At 41.8% G+C, this 25,416-nt stretch overlaps 1 protein-coding gene across 1 annotated transcript in view; it reads left to right on the top strand.

Moving 5' to 3' along the window:
• Positions 1-23,930: 23,930 nt before the first annotated feature.
• LOC110506389 (coiled-coil domain-containing protein 102A) overlaps positions 23,931-25,416 on the top strand; it is a 75,868-nt gene continuing 74,382 nt past the window's right edge. The window contains exon 1 of the mRNA XM_036963790.1: positions 23,931-24,356. The gene's annotated coding sequence lies outside the window, so the exon portion shown is untranslated. The remainder of the gene's footprint in view (positions 24,357-25,416) is intronic.

The following is a 25,416-nucleotide window of genomic DNA, read 5'->3' as shown; positions in this document are numbered from 1 at the left end:
TATCTCAGACCGTATCAGGTAGATTCCCCTCATACACTTGCACACTCACAGCTATGGCTCAAATACAGCAGGTGCCTTGTGCTCCGAGATACTTTTGTTAACCTCCTCACACCCTTTCTCCCTCCCTCACCCCTGGAATTCCGTGGCGCCCCAAGGTAATAACACTGATGTATTGTGCCTAGGGTCACACACACACACACACACACACACACACACACACACACACACACACACACACACACACACACACACACACACACACACACACACACACACACACACACACACACACACACATGTGTACCCTATTAAATATTTGATGGATGCAAACCAAGACACTTGGACTCACGTTCTCTGAGGCATCCTCTTGTTATTCTCCAAGTCAATGGTTTCATAGCAATTTGGGTGAGTTGGGGCCTCACCACTAACTCCAGTCAATGGTTATAGCACCTTAAGCCACACTAAAGAGTATAATACCACATTCACAGCAAACACAAAGATGTAATAGTATTTTGGACCTGTAATGCTGAGTTTGCTACACTTTGGTATCACAGCTTTTTGGCATCTCTGAGTTTATGTGCCCTCATTGTCACCACAGGCCCAATCCTGACTACACATGCATGTGTTGTAGTTGTTATTCCAGGGTGCTGAACATTGAGACTGGCTGCCTGCCAATGAGGTGCCAGCAGACTTCTTAAAACCACCGCCCATATCCCTACTCCCACACCTGTTTTGTCTAACTCCTACTACCAACGGTGATAGAATGTGGGGGAAATCCAGGTGGTTGCCTCACAGGAGATAATATCTGTTTAGGTGAGAGACTCTCTCACACTTAAAGCTCACATTGTAGTGTTTCCCAGACTATAGTCTATGTTTTTCAAAATTTAGTTGAGTGTGTACTGATGATCAGTGGTGTAAAGTATTTATGCAAAAAATACTTTAAAGTACTACTTAAGTCGTTTTTTGGGGGGTATCTGCACTCTACTTTACTATTTCTATTTTGGACTACTTTTACTTCACTACTGTCGTGTCTTTGGCTATGCCGGATTAAGTGATATGACATGCTATTCTATAAAATAATTTCTCCGTAATTAATATCACCTGATTGAGCTAATCATGTAAATGTAATTAACTAGAGAGTCGGGCACCACAAAATAATATTTATAGAGCTGTTATTTTCCGAATAAACTCTTAAAGACCTCGTAATATTTTACATCAATAGCAGTCAATATCAATAGTCATCTTAATTCAGTCTCATCTGAAAGTTGTAAATTCTTGGTTATCTGCACGAACCCTGGCTAACAATTTGAATCAGCAATTCAAAATTGGGTTTAAATATTTATTTACTAAATACCTAACTAATCACACAGAATTATACATACACATAATTAAATCATAACTTGATTACAAATTACGTCATAAAGGAAAACGTCACTAGCGGGCGGAACAGATATGACAGCTTGTTACACAAAGGAAAAGGGGCAGGGTTTGAGTGAACGAGCGGGAAGACTGAGGAACAAAGGCGAAGCTGCTGTGCTATAGTAAATACAGTATCTTATGCATTCTAAATTACCACCCATTTGGAAAAGGAAAATGCAATAAATATTTACTCTGAGCTGCGCTTCGGTAGGTTGGTGGTAGATGGAAGGCAGTGTTGCCAAACCGAGTCCTTTGAAGAATGTCTCTGGTTGTCAATTGGATACGTTGTGGTAACATCGTTGTGTGGTAGACGGGATACTCTGTCTGTTCCTTCCTAACCTGCATTTGCATCTGCTGTTGCTAACTCAACGGCTAGGAGGTATCACGGATGTTGGCTTCGTTCTGTAGTTATTATCTGAACCATTCTGACATAGGACCGTCGTCCTCACATCTTTGGAACAGATAGTTATATTGTCGTCAAGGGCTTATATAGGAAGGGAGAGGAGGGCGTGTTTGAAAAGTTTTATAGCCCATGTCCCTTCACAGGGCGGGCCACTGATTGAGCAGCCCTATCTTATGAAAATCCAAATCTCTCATTTTAGAAGCTAAAATCACATTTCATCCCATCACAAATCATTTCATATTCAAACATTTAAATTGAACAACAATTCCATGTGAATCCGAGAACTCTGATGTGTAGACTTTCCACTGTAGAGTTTGTCATCTTATCATTGATGAGAATGTCTCAGATGACAACCGAACTGACATCATATTCCCCCCCCCTACTGATGTTCCCAGAATCTCTGTTAACCAAGGGTTTTGCAAATGTAACCTCAGTAGGGTAGAGAGAGGAAAAAGGGGGGAAGAGGTATTTATGACTGTCATAAACCTACCCCCCAGGCCAACGTCATGACACTACATTCCTAAAGAAAATCATGTACTTTTCCGTGACACCCAAAAGTATTCGGACAGGAAAATGGTCCAATTATCACACTTATCAAGAGAACACGTGGTTATCCCTACTCCCTCTGATCTGGCAGACTCACTAAACACAAATGCATTGTTTATGTTAGCAGTTGATGTTATTCTTCAAAAACAGACCCCAAAGCAAATCGGGGAGAAAAATATGTTATTCAAAGAGAACAAATTAAAGTAGTTATACTGGGAAGTAGAGGGTAGATGTTCATTCTTGGGTGACTTTCACTTTTACTTGAGTAAAAGTATGACAATTGGGTACTTTTTCCACCACTACTGATGATTTGGTGCTGTTTGTATAGTTGCTGTCAGGTGGAGTTAATCTAACAGTCAAACGCTGATAAGAATCTCTTATTTTAGATAGAATGCAAACACTTCCCCTCTAGTCTACATGACCTGTGTGCAATCAAACAAGCAAAATGTGAGTATAAAGACAAAGTGAAGTCGCAATTCAACGTCTTAAACACGAGACACATGTGGCAGGGTCAATCACGGACTACAATAGGAAAACCAGCCACGTCACGGACACCGACGTCTTGCTCCCAGACAAACTTAACACCCGCTTTGAGGATAATACAATGCCACTGATGCGGCCCGCTGCCAAGGACCTGGGCTCTCCTTCTCCGTGGCCAACGTGAGTAAGACATTTAAACGTGTTAACCATTGCAAAGCTGCCTGCCCAGACGTCTTCCCGAGCCACGTCCTCAGAGCATGAGCAGACCAGCTGGCTGGTTTGTTTACAGACATATTAAATCTCTCCCTATCCCAGTCTGTTGTCCCCACATGCTTCAAGATGGCCACCATTGTTCCTGTACCCAAGAATGCAAAGATAACTGAACTAAATGGCTATCACTACATAGCACTCATTTTTGTCATCATGAAGTGCTCTGAGAGACTAGTCAAGGATCATATCACCTCCACCTTACCTGTCACCCTAGACCCACTTCAATTTGCTTACCGCCCCAATAGGTCCACAGACGATGCAATTGCCATCACACGGCATACTGCCCTATCCCATCTTGACAAGAGGAATACCTATGTAAGAATGCTGTTCATTGACTACAGCTCAGCATTTAACACCATAGTATCCTCCAAGCTCATAATTAAGCTTGAGTCCCTGGGTCTCATCCCCACCCTGTGCAATTGTGTCCTGGACTTCCTGACGGGCCGTCCCCAGGCGGTGAAGGTAGGGAACAACATCTCCACTTCGCTGATCCTCAACACTGGGGCACCACAAGGGTGCTTGCTCAGCCCACTCCTGTACTTCATGTTCACCCATGACTGCGTGGCCATGCACGCCTCCAACTCAATCATCAAGTTTGCAGATGACACAACAGTAGTAGCCTTGATTACCAACAACGACGAGACAGCCTACAGGGAGGAGGTGGCTCTCGGAGTGTGGAGTCAGGAACATAACAACAAAACAAAGGAGATGATTATGGACTTCAGGAAACCGCAGAGGGAGCACCCCCCTATCCACATCAATGGGACAGCAGTGGAGAAGGTGGAAAATGTTAAGTTCCTCGGCATACACACCACGGACAAACTGAAATGGTCCACCCACACAGACAGTGTGGTAAAGAAGGCGTAACAGCGCCTCTTCAACCTCAGGAGGCTGAAGAAATTTGGCTTGTCACCTAAAACCCTCACAAACTTTTACAGATGCACAATTAAGAGCATCCTGTCAGGCTGAATCATTGCCTGGTACAGCAACTGCACCGCCCACAACCACAGGGCTCTACAGAGGGTGGTGCGGTTTGCACAAAGCATCACCAGGGGCAAACTACCTGCCCTCCAGGACACCTACAGCACTCGATATCAGGAAGGCCAAAAAAGACCATCAAGGACAACAACCACCCGAGCCACTGCCTGTTCACCCCGCTACTATCCAGAACGCGAGATCAGTACAGGTGCATCAAATCCTGAAAAACTGTTTCTATCTCAAGGCCATAAAACCATTAAACAGCCATCACCAGCACAGAGAGGTTGCTGCAAACATAAAGACTTGAAATCATTGGCCACTTTAATAAATAGAACTCTAGTCACTTTAATATTGCCACTTTAATTATGTTAACATATCTTGCATTACTCGTCTCATTTGTATATACTGTATTCTATACTATCAAATGCATTTTAGCCTATGCCACTCTGTCACTGCTCATCCATATACAGTATTTACACTACCATTCAAAAGTTTGGGGTCACTTAGTAACGTCCTCGTATTTGAAAGAAAAGCAAATTTTTTGTCCATTAAATGACCATCAAATTGATCATAAATACAGTGTAGACATTGTTAATGTTGTAAATGACTTGTAGCTGGAAATGACTGATTTTTAATGCAATATCTACATAGGCGTACAGAGGTCCATTTTCAGCAACCATCACTCCTGTTCCAATGGCACATTGTGTTATCTAATCCAATTTTATAATTTGAAAAGGCACAAATATGCTATAGGATTGAGGTCAGGGCTTTGTGATAGCCACTCCAATATCTTGACTTCGTTGTCCTTAAGCCATTTTACCACAAAGTTGGAAGTATGCTTGGGGTTATTGTCCATTTGGAAGACCCATTTGCGACCAAGCTTTAACATCCTGACTGATGTCTTGAGATGTTGCTTCAATGTATCCACATAATGTTCCTTCCTCATGTTGCCATCTATTTTATGAAGTGCACCAGTCCCTCCTGCAGCAAAGCACCCCCACAGCATGATGCTGCCACCCCCGTGCTTCACGGTTGTGATGGTGTTCTTCAGCTTGCAAGCCTCCCCCTTTTTCCTCCACACATAACGATGGTCATTATGGCCAAACAGTTCTATTTTTGTTTCATCAGACCAGAGGAGATTTCTCCAAAAAGTGCCATCTTTGTCCCCATGTGCAGATGCGAACCGTAGTCTGGCTTTTTATGGCGGTTTTGGAGCAGTGGCTTCTTCCTTGCTGAGTGGCCTTTCAGGTTATGTTGATGTAGGACTCATTTTACTGTGGATAAAGATACTTTTGTACCTGTTTCCTCCAGCATCTTCACAGGGTCCTTTGCTGTTATTCTGGGATTGATTTGCACTTTTCGCACCAAAGTGAGTTCATCGCTAGGAGACAGAACGCGTCTCCTTCCTGAGCGGTATGACGGCTCTGTGGTCCCATGGTGTTTATACTTGCGTACTATTGTTTGTACAGGTGAACGTGGTACCTTCAGGCATTTGGAAATTGCTCCCAAGTATGAACCAGATTTGTGGAGGTCTAAAATAAAAATGTCAAAAAGTATTTTTTATTTTCCGATGATGTCAAGCAAAGAGGCACTGAGTTTGAAGGTAGACCTTGAAATACATCCACAGGTACACCTCCAATTGACTCAAATGATGTCACTTAGCCTATCAGAAGCTTCTAAAGCAATGACATAATTTCTGGAATTTTTCTAGCTGTTTAAAGGCACAGTCAATAGTGCATTTAAAGTTCTGACCCACTGGAATTGTGATACAGTGAATTATAAGTAAAATAATCTGTCTGTAAACAATTGTTGGAAAAATGACTTGTGTCATGCACAAAGTCGATGTCCCAACCGACTTTCCAAAACTATAGTTTGTTAACAAGAAATTTGTGGAGTGGTTGAAAAATAAATGTTCATGACTCCAACCTAAGTGTATGTAAACTTCCGACTTCAACTGTATGTGTTTGGTATGATATAACATTTGAATAAGAAAGACAATCCTAAATTCTGCTCCAACATGCTCCCAAGCACCGGTTTAATAATTTGGAATGTGCATATCACCCACACAATTTTCAAAGATAGGTAGTTTGATGTTTTAGCCTACTTTTTTTTAATCTCCCATTCTTCTGCCGCTGTTATTTTATTTAAAAAGCAGAATAACAAATGTTCTTTCCCCTTCCCCACCATCTCCTGTTGAGAATTTCTGTCCTGAGGCAGTAGCCAGCATCTAATATTCTCTCTCTCGCTCTCCTTTCTGTGTCTGCCCACAAGCAGCATTGTAGCTGACTGACTGTGTGGTCAGTGGCATCTCTCACAATACTGTAGACAGATGGCAGGGGTTTGGCTTCGGCTGGGCTGACAAAGACAACCACAGATGGACCTTGTCCCCTGCATTATTAAAACAATTTTAACTGAACATAGGGACTCACTAGGACACTGAACGACCCTGCGATTACATAAGGTCCTCATCTGCTGTGTCCTGTCACCAAGGCGACAAATGTGTGCCTAGGGACCAGCTAGTCAGTGTTGCTCCTCCCCCAGGTTCTCTCTCTGCAGTCAGTCAGCCACTGAGCTGCCTCTTTACAGCCATTGCTATATAGATAGAGCTTGTTTAGCCATTGAATGACTGTATCACTTATACTGGAGTACTGTATCATAAAAAAACTAATCTCACAAAATAGCCATATTGATAGGATTGTACTTTGGTCATTATGATAAAGGAATAATACCTCCCAATGCTATGGTTTATGGCTACTGAGTAGTGTGTATATTTCAGAACCATCGAACCCGGGGAAGTTGTAAGAATGTGTGGAGACCAGCTCTGTTGCTTGTAAGAGAGTCTACATGATTACAGAGTAAACATGCAAAGGTTTCCATTATATCACTCCATACTTACTCACTCACTCATTTCCAGCTGCCTCACTCTAGTATGCTCTTTAGTTAGGTTATATGAAACACATTCTATTCTGTGCTGAACTGATCAATTATCTGCTGTTTTTCCCTGGCCTTACTTGGTATGGATCCTGACACCCCTTACAAAAAAACTTGTGGAAAAACATGAGCTGTGTTCGAATAACCATACTAACATACTGTATACTACATACGTAATGAGTATATACTACATACTATATATTATTAGTTCATTTAAGTATACTGTCAACGAACAGTATGCTTTCAGTTGAGCGTTTGAGTTGATGCTGTTGCTATGCAACCTCTTGCTAGCTAGCATAACAAATGACTAGTTAGACATTTTCAATCTGGATTGCCAGAGTGCGCTGGTAAATTCAGAGCTTTGTCAGGTTGTTAGTTTGTAAATTCAAAGTGTTTTGCTGTCGGAGCGCACACTGGAATCTCAGGACAAGGAGTAGGGTTGATTTGAGCGTTCTGACCTTACAAAAGCAGTCAAGTACCCAAGCTTGCTAGCTACTTCCGGACACAAATGAGACCACTCTGACCATTGTAATCGCCCTAGCAGAGCTGGTTAGGCAGTTTTCATGTTATCCAGAGCGTTGATGACCATAACTGTGCTGATAATTACGCTTTTTAGCCAGGTGTTGAGCACTCCTCAATTCATTATTCTGCGCTCTAGTACACTCAGACAAGAGTGCTCTGAAATCGAAGTAGATAGCCTGAGAAAATTTACAAAAGCACCCGAATGTCCATTAAGAAGGCACAATGACTATAACATTTAGCTAAGCTAAGAATGACGGGAAAAATCAAGTCAATAAGTGTTGGGTAGTTAGTTAGATAGTCTATAGGTAATATACTGGCAAGTTTGATGTATAAGTAGCCAACTAACATTAGGTAGCGAGCTAACAATATATCGGCACATACTGCTGTAATGATACGCGATGTGGTTCGTAAGGATTGTCAAGCAATATAACATATAGGGTAACTAATTTGAAAAGTCATTACTTTGTTACATTGCTCAACCTTTTCTTAACATTTGTTATAATTAGTTAAAGCAATGAATTTCTGTCTTCCCTCGTTGTACTTCGACTGCATATTTTCCGCCATTTCCTGAAGAGTTGCATTATGTACCCTAAAGAATGGAAATAGTGTCCTTTGCGTGTATACTTCATATTTTGGCGAATTTAGTATGTTTAAGCAATTTAGTATGACATAAGCATACTATATTAGTATGTTTAGTGCGGTTAGTATGAGTATTCGAAAACAGCTGTGGTTTAAGACGTGTGAAATTTCACATGATAATTTTTCCTAATGTGAAAAAGAAATTACCACGTGATTTTTTTCCACACATTTTTTAAATTATTGTTATTATTATTTTTGATCACTTCCAACTACAGCTGGTGTCCCATCCAGGGACGACCCTGCTTAGCTTCAGAGGCAAACCAGCAGTGGGATGCAGGGGGGCTATGTTGATGGAACGAATATCCCAGAACTTACACCTGGACAAAAGGCAGCAAAAGCAAAGGCCAGGGTAACATAACCAAAGATAGGGAAAATTGCAGGAAATAGGAATGTGTTTTATTAATTGCGTTGAACCCTGTTTTTTTTTTTTTTTTGAGCTACAATGAATTTGCTCTGGCATTTAAAAATGATATCCTTGCAATTTTCTTGTTGTTGCTATCAGTACTTTAGGGTTTATCTTTATGTTTCTTTCAATATCATTATTTTTGTTTGCAATACTAAGAATTTCGTTTTCGACTACTGAGGTTTTGCTTGATATTAATGGCACAAAAGTAACTCAATCACTAGAGTAAAACATCTGTCGATGTGCCCTTGAGCAAGGCACTAAACCCTAACTTTCTCCAGGCTGCCATACTTCTATGGCTTACCCTGTAAAACAACACATGCACCTATCTGGTGTATGTGACAATAAATACATTTTATTTTCTTCAGGAAGCTGAAAAGATTTGGCATGGGCCTTCAGCGTTCTACAGCTGCACCATTGAGAGCATATTGACTGGCTGCATGACTTCTTGGTATGGCAACTGCTTGGCATCTGACCACAAGGCCCTACAGAGGGTATTGCGTATGGCCCAGTACATCACTGGGGCCATCTAGGACCTCTATACCAGGCAGTGTCAGAGGAAGGTCCTAAAAATTGCCATAGACTCCAGCTACCCAAGTCATAAACTGTTTTCTCTACTACTTCACAGCAAGTGGTACCAATACACCAAATCTACAACCAACAGGATCCTGAACAGCTTCTACCCCCAAGCCATATAACTGCTAAATAGTTTGTTTAGTTTACAAAATAGCTACTCAGACTATCTGCTCCATGGACACTTTTTGACTCATCACATACTGTACACTGCTGCTTCTGTTTATTATCTATCCTGTTGCCTAGTCACTTTATTCCTAGTTATATGTACATACTGTATCTTCCTCAATTACCTCGTACCCCTGCACTTCGACTCGGTACTGGTACCCTGTGTATATAGCAAAGTTATTGTTACTCATTGTGTATTATGACTTTTATTACTACGTGTTATTACTTTTCCGTTATTTCTCAATGTTCTTTCTTTCTGCATTGTTGGGAAGGGCCTGTAAGTAAGCATTTCACTGTTAGGTTATAGCTGTTGTTTGCGAAGCATGTGACGAATACCAGTTATTCTCCTCACGTGACAAATGTAATGCATATGAAAATATGCTTTCACATGTAAAAATTTAAGCTCAACATTTGAAAACAAATATTTCACTTGTGAAAATGCAAATTTGACAAAAATGCAACAAAAAAAAATCCGTAAGGGACATCTGTTTTACAGGAAGTCACATGGGAAGAGGGGGATGGGGAGGCAGAATAATTGATCAGTCTTTGTGCCTTAATAACAAGAGATTCTTTCTGACTCAGCTGGGATTTAATCTCTTTTTGGTCAGTGTGTATCACCTCTGACCTCCTCCCCTTGCATTCCCTCAGCATTTCCTCCCAATCATATCGGTGTGATCAGGCGTGTATCTGATTTGATTATTTCCATTCCCATATGACAGTGAAATGTGTAGAAATGTGTTTATTCGTCCTTAACAGTCAGATAAAATGTATGTTTCAAATTGTATTTTAACCCTGAATATGTAATTGGAGTATTGTTCCTCATTACATACGAATCCTTGTGACTCAGATGTTACTGGTTATCCCTCATCATACTAGGCAGGGGCACTGAGTAAGTTCATGTTTTTCTAATGTGAACACAGCACCATTGAGAATATTTCAGTACCAGATATGGTGTATTCTTGGCTGGTTTTCATACTTTCATACTTTATAGACTTTAAAAGAAATTGCCTCAGATTAACCTTGGCCCCTAGAAACAGTATTGTGTTGTCGACTGTATGTCTGTCTACACAGTGAATGAAGCAATTGCACTGATGCTACAGTGAACTTTCTAAAAAGAGAAAAGTGAATATATAGCGCCACGTTTGGACAACATTTATATTGCATGCAATTAACTAGGAAAAGCACAGAGATCAACATTCCATATAACGCCTGTCTACTGTTTTTTGATTTACATGTTTATATAGTCCTCCCCTGTAGTGTGTTTGTAGGTAAGGCACAGCTGGCAGTTGTGGTGTCCAGTGATGCAGAGGAAGAGAGCAAAATTCCAGGTCCCACAGAATGGGAAAGAGTTGATTGTGCAGAAAGTGATTATCTTATTATCAGCAAAACCGTATTCCTCCAGTTTCTCACATACCAAACATGGACGACATCAGAGAGCTCAGTTTCTCTGCACATTCACCATCCTCTTTGAATGTGCAGCATGGAAGAGCACCAGTAAGCCAGTGACTCAGCCCCTGTAATATGGTTAGAAGCAGAGAATCCCAGTGGAAAGAGGGGAACCGGCCAGCCAGAGACAGCAAGGGGGTTCGTTGATCCAGTGCCTTTCCATTCACCTTCACACTCCTGGGCCAGACTACACTCAATCATAGGACCTACTGAAAATATGAGTCTTCAATAAAGACTTAAAGGTTGAAACTGAGTCTGCGTCTCTCACATGGGTAGGTAGACCATTCCATAAAAATGGAGCTCTATAGGAGAAAGCCCTGCCTCCAGCTGCTTGCTTAGAAATTCTAGGGACAGTAAGGAGGCCTGCGTCTTGTGACCGTAGCGTACATGTAGGTATGTACGGCAGGACCAAATCAGAAAGATAGGTAGGAGCAAGCCCATGTAATGCTTTGTAGGTTAGCAGTAAAACCTTGAAATTAGCCCTTGCCTTAACAGGAAGCCAGTGCAAAGAGGCTTGCACTGGAGTAATATTATCACATTTTTTGGTTCTAGTCAAGATTCTAGCAGCCGTTTGGCACTAACGGAAGTTTATTTAGTACTGTATCCGAGTAGCCGGAAAGTAGAGAATTGCAGTAGTCTAACCTAGACGTGACAAAAGCATGGATACATTTTTCTGCATCATTTTTGGACAGAAAGTTTGACTGTTGCAATGTTACGTAGATGGAAAAAGCTGTCCTTGAAACAGTGTTGACATGTTCGTCAAAAGAGAGATCAGAGTCCAGAGTAACGCTGAGGCGTTTTTATTTGAGACGACTGTACAACCATCAAGATTAATTGTCAGATTCAACACAAGATCTCTTTGTCTCTTGGGACCTAGAACAAGCATCTCTATTTTGTCAGAGTTTAAAAGTAGAACATTTGCAGCCATCCACTTCCTTATTTCTGAAACACAGGTTTCCAGGGAGGGCAATTTTGGGGCTTCGCCATGTTTCATCGAAATGTACAGCTGTGTGTCATACGCATAGCAGTGAAAGTTAACATTATGTTTCCGAATGACATCACCAAGAGGTAAAATATATAGTGAAAACAATAGTGGTTCTAAAACGGAGCCTTGAGGAACACCGACGTTTACAGTTGATTTGTCAGAGGACAAACCATCCACAGAGAAAAACGGATATATTTCCGACAGATAATATCTAAACCAGGCCAGAACTTGTCAGTGTAGACCAATTTGGGTTTCCAGTCTCTGTAAAAGAATGTGATCGATGGTATCAAAAGCAGCATTAAGGTCTAGGAGCACGAGGAGAGATGCAGAGCCTCGGTCTGATGCAATTAAAAGGTCATTTACCACCTTCACAAGTGCAGTCTCAGTGCTATGATGGGGTCTAAAACCAGACTGAAGCATTTCGTATACATTGTTTGTCTTCAGGAAGGCAGTGAGCTGCTGCACAACAGCTTTTTCTAACATTTTTGAAAGTAATGGGATATTCGATATAGGCTGATTGTTTTTTATATTTTCTGGGTCAAGGTTTGGCTTTTTCAAGAGAGGCTTTATTACTGCCACTTGAGTTTGGTACACATCCGGTGGATAGAGAGCCGTTTATTATGTTCAACATAGGAGGGCCAAGCACAGGAAGCAGCTCTTTCAGTAGTTTAGTTGGAATAGGGTCCAGTATGCAGCTTGACGGTTTAGAAGCCATGATTATTTTCATCAATGTGTCAAGAGACATAGTACTAAAAAACTTGAGTGTCTCCCTTGATCCTAGGTCCTGGCAGAGTTGTGCAGACTCAGGACAACTGAGCTTTGGAGGAAGACGCAGATTTAAAGAGGAATCCATAATTTGCTTTCTAATGATCATGCTCTTTTCCTCAAAGAAGTTCCTGAATTTATCACTGCTGAAGTGAAAGCATCCTCTTTTGGGGAATGCTGCTTTTTTAGTTAGCTTTGTGACAGCATCAAAAATACATTTTGGATTGTTCTTATTTTTCTCAATTCAGTTGGAAAAATAGGATGATCGAGCAGCAGTGAGGGCTCTTCGTTACTGCACGGTACTGTCTTTCCAAGCTAGTGGGAAGACTTCCAGTTTGTTGTAACACCATTTCTGTTCCAATTTTCTGGAACCTTGCTTCAGAGCTCGGATATTTTCTGTATACCAGGGAGCTACTTTCTTATGACAAATGTTTTTTGTGTTTAGGGCATCGACTGCATCTAGGGTATTGCGCAAGGTTAAATTGAGTTCCTCAGTTTGGTGGTGAACTGATTTTTGTACTCTGACGTCCTTGGGTAGGCGGAGGGAGTCTGGAAGGGCATCTAGGAATCTTTGGGTTGACCAAGAATTTATAATATGACTTTTGATGATCCTTGGTTGGGGTTATTTGTTGCGATTCCAAACGTAATAAAATGGTGGTCCGATAGTCCAGGATTATGAGGAAAAACAGTAAGATCCACAACATTTATTCCATGGGACAAAACTAGGTCCAGAGTATAACTGTGGCAGTGAGTAGGTCCGGAGACATGTTGGACAAAACCCACTGAGTCGATGATGCCTCCGAAAGCCTTTTGAAGTGGGTCTGTGGACTTGTCCATGTGAATGTTAGTCAGTAAATATTTGAATATTAGCTGCCATGACTACAAGGTCTGATAGGAATTCAGGGAACTCAGTGAGAAACGCTGTATATGGCCCAGGAGGCCTGTAAACAGCAGCCATAAAAAGTGTGAGTAGGCTGCATAGATTTCATGACTAGAAGCTCAAAAGACGAAAACGTTGTTTTTTTTTTGTAAATTGAAATTTGCTATCATAACTGTTAGCAAAACCTCATTTGCGGGATGCGCTGGGGATATGGTCACTAGTGTAACCAGGAGGTGAGGCCTCATTTAACACAGTAAATTCATCAGGCTTAAGCCATGTTTCAGTCAGGCCAATCACATCAAGATTATGACCAGTGTTTAGTTCATTGACTATAACTGCCTTGGAAGTGAGGGATCTAACATTAAGTAGCCCTATTTTGAGATGTGAGGTATCACAATCTCTTTCATTAATGGCAGGAATGGAGATTGCTAAGGTGAACACCGCCATGTTTAGTTTTGCCCAACCTAGGTCGAGGCACAGACACGGTCTCAATGGGGATAGCTGAGCTGAGAGCACTCCTCCAGCTAGGATGAAGTCCGTCACTCCTCAATAGGCAAGGCTTGGCCCTGTTTGTGGGTGAGTCCCAGAAAGAGGGCCAATTATCTACAAATTCTATATTTTGGGAGGGGCAGAAAACAGTTTTCAACCAGTGATTGAGTTGTGAGACTCTGCTGTAGAGCTCATCACTCCCCCTAACTGGGAGGGGGCCAGAGACAATTACTCGATGCTGACACATCTTTCTAGCTGATTTACATGCTGAGCGCTATGTTGCGCTCTGCGTCTCAGACCCCGTAACGGGAGGAGTAGAGACCAGAGAAGGCTCGGCCTCTGACTCCGACTCGCTGCTTAATGGTGAGAACTGGTTGAAAGTTTCTGTCGTCTGAATGAGCGACACAGGTTGAGCATTCCTACAGCATTTCCTTCCAGAAGCCATGAGAAAGTTGTTCGGCTGCAGGGACTGTGCGAGAGGATTTATACTACTATCTGTACTTACTGGTGGCACAGACTCTGTTTCATCCTTTCCTACACTTAAATTACCCTTTCCTAACGAATGCGTCTGAAGCTGGCCTTGCAGCACAGCTATCCTCGCCGTAAGGCGATCGTTCTCCTACTGTATATATTTTGAGTACAGTGACTCAACTCTGCAGGTTATCTCTGCAGTAGATTGCAACTCCGCCCCCTAGAAGGCATCATGTTAATGTTACTACTTAGCTTCGGCTGGTGGAGGTCCTGACGAACCACATCCAGATAAAGCGTCCGGAGTGAAAAAGTTTAATGAAAATTTGAGCGAGGGAAAAACTAAAAATATAAACGATAATTAAAAAGTAAAAACCCTAAAGTTGGCAGGTAGCGAAGTAAGGTTAGCAACAAAACGCACAGCAGCACGTAGACCCATTCCTAGCCTCAGTGCAGTGGGCAGCTGGGAGGAGGTGCTCTTATTCTCCATGGACTTCACAGTGTCGCAAAACTTTTGGGGAATTAGTGCTACAGGATGCAAATTTCTGTTTGAAAAAGCTAGCCTTAGCTTTCCTAACTGACTGTCTATATTGATTTCTGACTTTCCCTGAAAAGTTGCATATTGCGGGGGCTATTCGATGCTAATGCAGAACACCACAGGATGTTTTTGTGCTGGTCAAGGGCAGTCAGGTCTGGGGTGAACCTGTTATTGTTCTACGTTTTTTAAATGGGGAATGCTTATTTAAGATGGTGAGGAAATAACTTTTAAAGAGCCACCAGGCATCCTCTACTGACGGGATTAGGTCAATATCCTTCCAGGATACCCGGGCCAGGTCGATTAGAAAGGCCTGCTTGCTGAAGTGTTTTAGGGAGCGTTTGACAGTGATGAGGGGTGGTCGTTTGACCTCGGACCCATAACGGATGCAGGCAATGAGGCAATGATCGCTGAGATCCTGGTTGACGACAGCAGAGGTGTATTTGATCAGGATGATATCTAAGAGGGTGCCCATGGTTACGGATTTAGGGTTGTACCTGGTAGGTTCCTTGATCATTTGTGTGAGATTAAGGGCATCTAGCTTAGATTGTAGGATGGCCGGGGTGGCCATCCTACAATCATATCCCAGTTTAGGTCACCTAACAGTACAAACTCTGAAGATAGATAGGGGCAATTAATTCACATATGGTGTCCAGGACACAGCTGGGTACTGAGCGGGGTCTATAACAAGTGGCAACAGTAAGATACTTGTTTCTGGAAAGGTGGATTTTTAAAAGTAGAAGCTCGAATTGTTTGGGCACAGACCTGGATAGTATGACAGAACTCTGCAGGTTATCTCTGCAGTAGATTGCAACTCCGCTCCCTTTGGCAGTTCTATCTTGTCAGAAAATGTTGTAGTTGGAGATGGAAATTTCAGGATTTTTGGTGGCCTTCCTAAACGCCAGGATTCAGACACGGCTAGGACATCTGGGTTGACGGAGTGTGCTAAAACAGTGAATAAAACAAACTTAGGGAGGAGGCTTCTGATGTTAACATGCAGGAAACCAAGGCTTTTACAGTTACAGAAGTCAACAAATGAGAGCGCCTGGAGAATGGGAGTGGTGCTGGGGGCTACATGGCCTGGGTTAACATCTACATCACCAGAGGAGCATAGAAGGACTAGGATAAGGGTACGGCTAAAGGCTATAAGAACTGGTCGTCTAGTGCATTCGAAATAGAGAGTTAAAGGTGCAGATTTCTGGGCTTGGAAGAATAGATTCAAGGTATAATGTACAGACAAGGGTATGGTAGAATGTGAGTACAGTGGAGGTAAACCTAGGCATTGGGTGACGATGAGAGGTTTTGTATCTAGAGGAACCAGTTAAGCCAGGTGAGGTCACCGCAGTTGTGGGGTTGGAACAAAAGGGCTATCTAGGGCATATTGGGCAGGGCTGGGGGCTCTACATTGAATTAGGACAATAATCACTAACCAAAACAACAATAGACAAGGCATAATGACATTAGGGAGAGGCATGTGTAGCCGAGTGATCATAGCATCCAATGAGTAGCAATAGATGAGTCAGAGGGACGATTCAGTAGTTGCTACTATGCTAGGCAAGCTGGAGACATGGCGATTCAGACAGCTAGCGGGCCGTGGCTAGCAGATGGGCCTCCGGCGACTTCGCAACGGAAGAGCCTGTTGAAACCACCTCGGACGATTACATCGGCAGACCAGTCGTGATGGATCGGCGGGGCTCTGTGTTGGCAGTAAAGGGTCCAGACCAATTGGCAAAAGAGGTATTGTAGCCCAAAAATTGGCTGGTGGACCTCTTCGGCTACCCGGGAGATGGGCCTAGCTCGAGGCTAGCTCCAGGCTAACTGGTGCTTGCTTCGGGACATAGATGTTTGTCAGGTGTAGCCACTCGAATTGCAGCAAGCTAGCTGCGATGATCCGGTGTAAAGGTTCAGAGCTTGAAGTAGGAATCCGGAGATGTGGTAGAGAAAAAGCAGTCCGATATGCTCTGGGTTGATATCGCGCTGTGCAGACTGGCCGAGCTGAGGCTGGTTGGAGTCCGAGTTAACGGTGAAGACCGCTAGCAGTAGCTAACTGATTACTAGCTAGTAGCTAGTTAGGTGGCTAGCTTCTGATGGGGGTTCTAAAGTATAAAAATAGCAGAATAAATAGCAGATCCGTACCACATTGGGTGAGGCGGGTTGCAGGAGAGTATATTCAGTCCATAGATGGAAAGTGAGATTAAAATATATACAAAATATATTTAAAAAAAACAATATTTACACGGGACAGGACGGGACAAGACAAAACATGTCCGACTGCTACGCCATCTTGGCTTCGAACTATCAAGTGAACTTGTGTAGCACTGGGTGGGGAGCAGAATCTAAGTTTCTTAGCTAGCCCAGGAAAGTCTCTGTGCTCTGCTCTAGATCTGAGTATATTATTGTGTGGGCTATGTGAATCCTTGTTGAAGTGTACACCACCTTCACGCTGATCCTAACAACTTCTCTCTACGAGCTCTACTTTGAGGTGTCCCCTCTACTTACTCTCTCTCGATCTGCACTCTCTCTCTTCTTCTCTACTCCGCATATCCCTCCTCCTCTTCTTGGATGTCTCCCTGCTGTGTCTGGGCAGCTCTTCAGTGAAAGTTTCCTGGCTTTGAAAACAACTCCAGGGCTCCACAATGTGACGTAGCATTGATTTGTTTTCTTTGGAAGCAACCTGTGCACGACTTTTTGCATGGACTTGTGTGTGCTTATTTGTGTGCATGTACTCTATGAATGTTTGAGTAAGTAGGAGTGTGGGTGGAATATTCACTCATGTCTACATGATGATGACTCCTTCTGTGGTTTGTATGACTTCTCATGAACCAGATATACAGAAGACATGCTGATCTTTCAGCACAGCGAGCCCCAGAGACTAGCTGCTGGGCTGGGGAAGAACAGGAGGAGAACCCCCTGGCCCCATCTACCCTTCCCTCCCTCTTCGCCTAGCCCCATCCTGCTCCACACTGCATAAACTAGGCCTGAGCAGATGTGCTTGACTGAAAGTGCGTTTGTATTACATGCATTTTCCCAAACATTTGAGAGGGCTGCTGGCTGTGGCGCAGTAGGCAGGGAAGAACAAGAAATACTATTTCTTCCTTTCTTGGTGTTCACAGGGTTCTTCCTTTCTTGCTATTCACAGAGTATACTAGGCTCTCTTCCTGAAGAATCCCCTGCTTGATTTGTTTGGATGGTCTTCTCCCATCCCTTGTTCAAAGCTGATGGCTGACTAGAAGTGACAGTGCAATGTTATGTCCTGTTATGTTTTACACGTTGATAATGTAAATAAATAATGCTCATACTTCCTGTACAGTCCAGCTGAGACTTGCAAAAATGAAAATCAGCCAGGCAAACAAAACAAAACAAATTGAGTAGCAACGGAAACCTGTAGTAATAATGGGTTAGAAAAAGGATGGACTCCCCCTTTCATAATTTCTATCAGTGTCCTAGTCCCCCCACCCAGACCACAGTTATGTGAGTCTCCTGGCTGTGTGGAGACTGAGAGGAAACCCCAGGGGAAGTGACCTCATCATCAGCTATTAACAATCATCCTGAGAAGGCCTGTGGGCCTGCTCGGCTCCCTAGGGAAGATGAGAGAGAGTGCTGTGAGAGAGGAGTGCAGTCAGAGCGCCCACGACAGTGCACATGTCATTCTGACCTTGGCCTCCATATTGTTGCACTCGTCTCTGAAGCATTCTTCACCACCCCCTCTTCCCCCACAGGGTGAAGAAAAGCTTCAATTGTTATAACAGATAAGAGTTAGACAGGATTATACATAACACAATGAAATCATTGATTTGAAAGGGTGTGCCTCTATCCGTCGCTCACCTTCTCACCTCCACCTCGTCCTTCACCTCTAACCTCAGGTCCGCCCAATACAACACCTTATGGGTAGAGTCAGGAGTTTTTCCTGACCTCTTGACCCAACCAGGAAAACCTATAGGCACTAGTTATAGCTAAACCTCATGCTAAAGACGATTACACTAATATTCTAGTATAGAGTAATAGAGGCTAGTATCCTCTTTGCCCCTACTCATATGGAATAGATTTCTGCAAGATATTAACATCTCCCCTTAAATTAATACAATATTTTTTCTGGCAGGGGTTTTATGGTCTCTCCTCAGTCCCTCTGGTTTAATTTACCCCCTCTGGCTCCCTGGTTGTCTCCCTGGGAGGGGTGCAGACCACACCACACTGATGGACAGGCTCCCACAGACAATGATAGACTAGGGAGAGAGAGTTACTTTGGCAGCAGGCCCTCTCTCTGTACTGCAGAGTTTGTGTAAAGAGTAATCCACGCCTGCCCTCATCAATCAGCTGAAGCCTTTTTTGTGGATCTAGCACCCTGCTAAGTGTTATAGTCTCCATGGATACACCCAATTTTGGGGTAATTTAAGATCTAACAGTTTGGTGGTGATATATGTTCAATCCATTGAAAGAGCGTATAATGTGTCGAAATGTTAGCATCACTTGATGTGTTTGCCACAAATGTTCTGGAGAACGGAGATCACATACATAATTTATCAAAGGAAGATGTTTGAGTTCCAACAGTGCAGCTGATGTAATGCACTGAAAAAACAGTTAAGGGTACTGGTGAGAAAGCACACACACCATAGACTTATCTAGGGCGCACTCTGTGAAGTTATAGCCTACATAAAGAGAGAAAGCTTGGATCCTCTTCCTTAAAAAGTTGAAAGAAAAACACGTTGTCTTTGATATGTAATAGACATTTGCAATGCAGTAAAACATGTTACAGTTACATTGGCTGTTTATTTAACCATGGATATGATTATATAATCAAGGATATTTTTCCCATACTTCCATTCTACAAGGGGTAGGCTACAGATATTCACAGTTGGCTACATTATGTCCTTACTTATTTCTTCTTATCTCCTTGACTGTTTAAACAATGCATTTTTGTGAAAAGGAATCTGGTCTTAACCATGACTCATAAATACAATGTTGTAAAATGTGAGTGATACAGTTGCTATGTTAATGAAAAAGGATGGAATTAAATGGTTTTACAACCTTTGCACAGGGTTTGTGGTTTATGCCCAATCAAAGTGTGAATGCACAATTCGATTGGCCTTTTAAATTGGAACGCCGTTTGGGTCTTTGCGTGTCAAAAAAGATGCACGTCAAATAACACAATTCTATTATAGAATGTTGTGTGTGCTGAATTTGCACGTGGAAGCCAAGCGCCACCATTACAATCACTGTCAAAGCTGCACAATACCGTGTTGGTAGTAATAAGGCATGATTTGTTCGACCGAATGTGAAAACGTCTGTGTAAGCATTTGATATTAGATCAGGATCAAACGAGCAGGATCAAAAAGGTTTGCAAATATCTTTGATACAGATGTTAGCAACTTCTAGGGTAACTAGCTAGCTTTAGCTTAGTACATAGCTAGCACCAATGCAACCAACCTGAAAACAATAAACAACAGAAACTGCAGTTATTTTCAATATTCATAGCAATGATTTAGTAATCCATGTGAGAATTAGCTAGGTAGCCATCCAGCTAGCTTCATCTGACTACTATACTGTAATGAAACTGGCAGGGAGCAGGTCTCGAAGCCTCGATCTTCTAGCCCGAATATCAGCACGCTATCAGTACAGTTGCATCAAAGACTGAAAAACAGCTTCTATCTCAAGGCCATCAGGCTGCTACACATCAATCACTCACTCAGAGAGGCTGCTGCCTACATTGAGACCCAATCACTGGCCACTTTAATAAATTGATGACTAGTCACTTTATACAATGTACTCTAAATAATGCCACTTTAATAATGTTTACATACAGTTGAAGTTGGAAGTTTACATACACTTAGGTTGGAGTCAGTTTTTCAACCTCTCCACAAATTTCTTGTTAACAAACTATAGCTTTGGCAAGTCGGTTAGGACATCTACTTTGTGCATGACACAAGTAATTTTTCCAACAATTGTTTACAGACAGATCATTTAACTTATAATTCACTGTATCACAATTCCAGTGGGTCAGAAGTTTACATACACTAAGTTGACTGTGCCTCTAAACAGCTTGGAAAATTCCAGAAAATGATGTCATGGCTTTAGAAGCTTCTGATAGGCTAATTGACATAATTTGAGTCAATTGGAGGTGTACCTGTGGATGTATTTCCATGCCTACCTCCAAACTCAGTGCCTCGTTGCTTGACAAAGAGAAAATCAAAAGAAATAAGCCCAGACCTCAGAAGAAAAATTGTAGACATCCACAAGTCATCCTTGGAAGCAATTTCCAAATGCCTGAAGGTACCACGTTCATCTGTACAAACAATAGTATGCAAGTATAAATACCATGGGACCACGCAGCTGTCATACCGCCCAGGAAGGAGACGCGTTCTATCTCCTAGAGATGAACGTACTTTGGTGCGAAAAGTGCAAATCAATCCCAGAACAACAGCAAAGGACCTTGTGAAGATGCTGGAGGAAACAGGTACAAAAGTATCTATATACACAGTAAAACGAGTCCTATATCGACATAACCTGAAAGGCCGCTCAGCAAGGAAGAAGCCACTGTTCCAAAACCGCCATAAAAAAGCCAGACTACAGTTTGCAACTGCACATAGGGACAAAGATCATACTTTTGGAGAAATCTCCTCTGGTCTGATGAAACAAAAATATAACTGTTTTGCCCTAATGACCATCGTTATGTGTGGAGGAAAAAGAGGGAGTTTTGCAAGCCGAAGAACACCATCCAAACCGTGAAACATGGGAGTGGCAGCATCATGCTGTGGGGGTGCTTTGCTGCAGGAGGGACTGGTGCACTTCACAAAATAGATGGCATCATGAGGTAGGAGCATTATGTGGATATATTAAAGCAACATCTCAAGACATTAGGCAGTAAGTTAAAGCTTGGTCGCAAATGGGTCTTCCAAATGGACAATGACACCAAGCATACTTCCAAAGTTGTGGCAAAATGGCTTAAGGACAACAATGTCAAGGTATTGGAGTGGCCATCACAAAGCCCTGACCTCAATCCTATAGAAAATTTGTGGGCAGAACTGAAAAAGTGTATGCGAGCAAGGAGGCCTACAAACCTGACTCAGTTACACCAGCTCTGTCAGGAGGATTGGGCCAAAATTCACCCAACTTATTGTGGGAAGCTTGTGGAAGGCTACTCGAAACATTTGACTCAAGTTAAACAATTTAAAGGCAATGCTACCAAATACTAATTGAGTGTATGTAAACTTCTGACCCACTGGGAATGTGATGAAGGAAATAAAAGCTGAAATAAATAATTCTCTCTACTATTATTCTGACATTTCACATTCTTAGAATAAACTGGTGATCCTAACTGACCTAAAATTGAATTTTTACTAGGATTAAATGTCGGGAATTGTGAAAAACTGAGTTGAAATGTATTTGTGTATGTAAACTTCTGACTTCAACTGTATCTTACATTACTCATATTATATGTATATACTGTATTTTATACCATCTATTGTATCTTTCCTATGCCGCTCGGCCATCGCTCATCCATATCATTACATGAACATATTCTCATTCACCCCTTAGACTTTTGTGTATTAGGTAGTTGTTGGGAACGTGTTAGATAATACTGCACTATCTGACTCGAAGCACTAACTAGAAGCACAAGCATTTCGCTACACTCACATTAACATCTGCTCACCATGTGTATGTGACAAATAAAATTAGATTTCATTTGATATCGACTGTGCCCCAAAAGCATGCTCAAGCGGCCGAGTCTATATCCTCGTTTATAAACCCAGGGTCTTTACACCGGACCGGGTTATGTGTTGTGAAGCTAGCCACAATAACTATTTGCCACAATAGTGGAATTTGCGGTTCACCTTTAAAATAAAAGTCCCTCTTTAAAAGTGATGCAAAAGGCTACAATTGTTGAAATCATGCCATATTTAGACTTGATCATGTTAAACATGGTGTGAGTGTTGGAATGTGGAGCAATGAAATTGGGTATCAGTCTACTAGGTGACACCCAGAGAACACAACTGTGAAGAGTTTACGGAAATGTTAGCGTCGTAGCTCTTATTGCAGGACTTTGACTGTGGGAAATCACCTCCACAGTCAGTCTAATGTGCATATTGACATTCTTATTGCACTGTACAGCCTTACCTAATGATTGGGGATCAATGAAATGGGCTATCAGCCTACTCATTACCCAAGTGCATTTTTCCCCAAAGTCCTCGTGAGTTATCAGGCTCCAACACATCCACGTTGTATTGTTTTCCTCTGGAATAGTGTTCAATACAACATAGTAGGTGGACTGGTACAATAAATGTGGCTCAATTCACAGTGGTTTCAGAGTCCCGCAATAAGAGCTACGACGCTAAAGGTTCTCTGGGTGTCACTGAGTAGACTGTCAATGATCCACAACCCATAGGGAAGGCTGTAAAGAGAAATAAATATGCCCTCAATGCAATTCTAGTCTAATACGTCCAGTGTGATTTAAACAGATTTTTGTCAAATTAACAAATGATTGCCTTTTGTTGATTTATAAAAGAACATTCCAATCTCGTTTAGCAGGATCTCTTCCATTATGGCATGATTCCACTATTTGTATTGTTTGCATGACTTTCAGTGAGATTTTTTTTTTTTTTTGAAAAATAATTTTTATTTTCATTTCACATTCAAATACAAATTCAGTGCATAACGTTGTACATAACATGGATACTTACAACCAGTATCAAAAAGTACCGTAACAATATTAGAATATCAGTGAGATACTTTTATTTTGAAGGCAAACGGCAAATTCCACTATTGTGGCTAGCTTCACATAGGTGGGTCCGACCACCATTAATCAAATAAGAACCGTCTTATACATTAGGGGTATTTTAGATGATGACACTTAGCTAGATAGATAGCTACTGAAACAGATGATCTCGTTTTGCTATGTTTTTGTTGAAGAACATTGTTTGAATCCATCAGCTAGCTAGCTTTTTAACGACCAGCACTGTCCAGAGCTTGGGGAAGTGTGTCTACGCTCGTAGACACATGACCAGCGTCATAGCATACGTTTTCCGTGCATCGTTGTGACCTATGAAACGCGAGTGATAGTGTAATCAATGTGCAATAATTACGTCGACAATGAATTAACGTGTTCAATTAGTATGTGACGTGCAGTCATATTCGGGTCCTGATTGGTCAACAGGCTTATTTGACACGTCAGATAGTGTTATTTGACGTGTATATTTTTTTGACAGAAAAAACACAAACGGCGTTCCATATTTAAGCAAATGTTCAAACTCTCAGTAGGCTGGATGGACGGTTTCAAAGCTTCGTCTCCAAGTCCCACCCCTTTTCGCTTCCCCACCCGGTCAGCCGTACCTCCAATTCCCAAGGAGAAATTCCTGTTGGAAGAATGACGTTAAGACTAGCGAAGAGAGGATAGCGACTTCTATCCAACAAATATCGCATCAAGTGGCATTTAGAATAAACTGAAATTGTGCCATTATAAAGGTATGTGCATATATGTATTTTTTTCTGCAGTGGACAGCTAGTTTCACTTAAAAGCCACAGCTTGCTTTCAACACCGGGGTGTCAAATGACAGACAACACGGCAGAATTCCATGCAGGAAAGCCCAGTCTGATCCCTTTCTGTCCTTGTGTGTGCATGGATATTATTCAACATTCGTGAATAAATATAATACGTTTGTCTGTATGTTGACTTAACTTGACAATGTTGATACATTGTTACAAACCCATTATTGCTCGCTTTTTCTACAGAATTACCACACCATGAAGTTAATATAATGGAATTATTTTTTCGTCACTGCACCTAGCTCGCTGGTAGTATTGTAGCTGTCAGGAGTGAATTATTCTCTGTTTGAGTTGACCGACATTTCCACTGTGAAATGGCTTTGCTTATGAACTGCATTGAAGCACTTATAACTCGTTAATAACGAGGCGCGTGTGTTACAATCTCACAACAAAGTGCGAAGTTCAGAAGTTTGATTGATACTGTACCTCTTATTGAAGAAACAATCATGCTACACTACAGTATTTGCTACGACAATTTTAGAGGACTGTTGAATGAGACCGTTGAATGACACAGAATAACAAGTTTGTGGAGTGACACGTTTTTTACATTCAGAGGTATCCTTCTTGGCGAATCCATCTGCTGAAAGTTTTGTGCCGTCATTGTTGTCAAAGAACTAGCGCTACAGTGTTAACATCAGCATGGGAGTTAATTCGTTCTACAGGACTGGAAATCTCTGCTTGATCTTTTTCTAAATATATATATATATTTTTTGTGTAGGCCTACTTTGTTGGAAATTCCATTGTTACATGACATCTTTTCCCTTCTTTTTAATTTTGTTTGTTTGTAAGGAATGGGTGTTTCCCAGAAGATGATGCCAGCTCTGTAGCCTACTATGCTGTATAATCTTATTTTAGGGTACTGCATTACTTGTTTTTTGTTGTTATATTTTCCATAGTACTGTGAAAGTGACATTGAATCAATGGGACATGTTTATTATGGTTTGTTTTCAAGTGAACTCCATTCCTCTTTCTATCTCCA

The sequence above is a fragment of the Oncorhynchus mykiss genome, chromosome 26 (assembly GCF_013265735.2).
Source record: "Oncorhynchus mykiss isolate Arlee chromosome 26, USDA_OmykA_1.1, whole genome shotgun sequence".
In the NCBI taxonomy this organism is placed as follows: Eukaryota; Metazoa; Chordata; class Actinopteri; order Salmoniformes; family Salmonidae; genus Oncorhynchus; species Oncorhynchus mykiss.
Note: the sequence above shows the minus strand (reverse complement) of the source record. Positions and strands in the feature narration are given on the sequence as shown.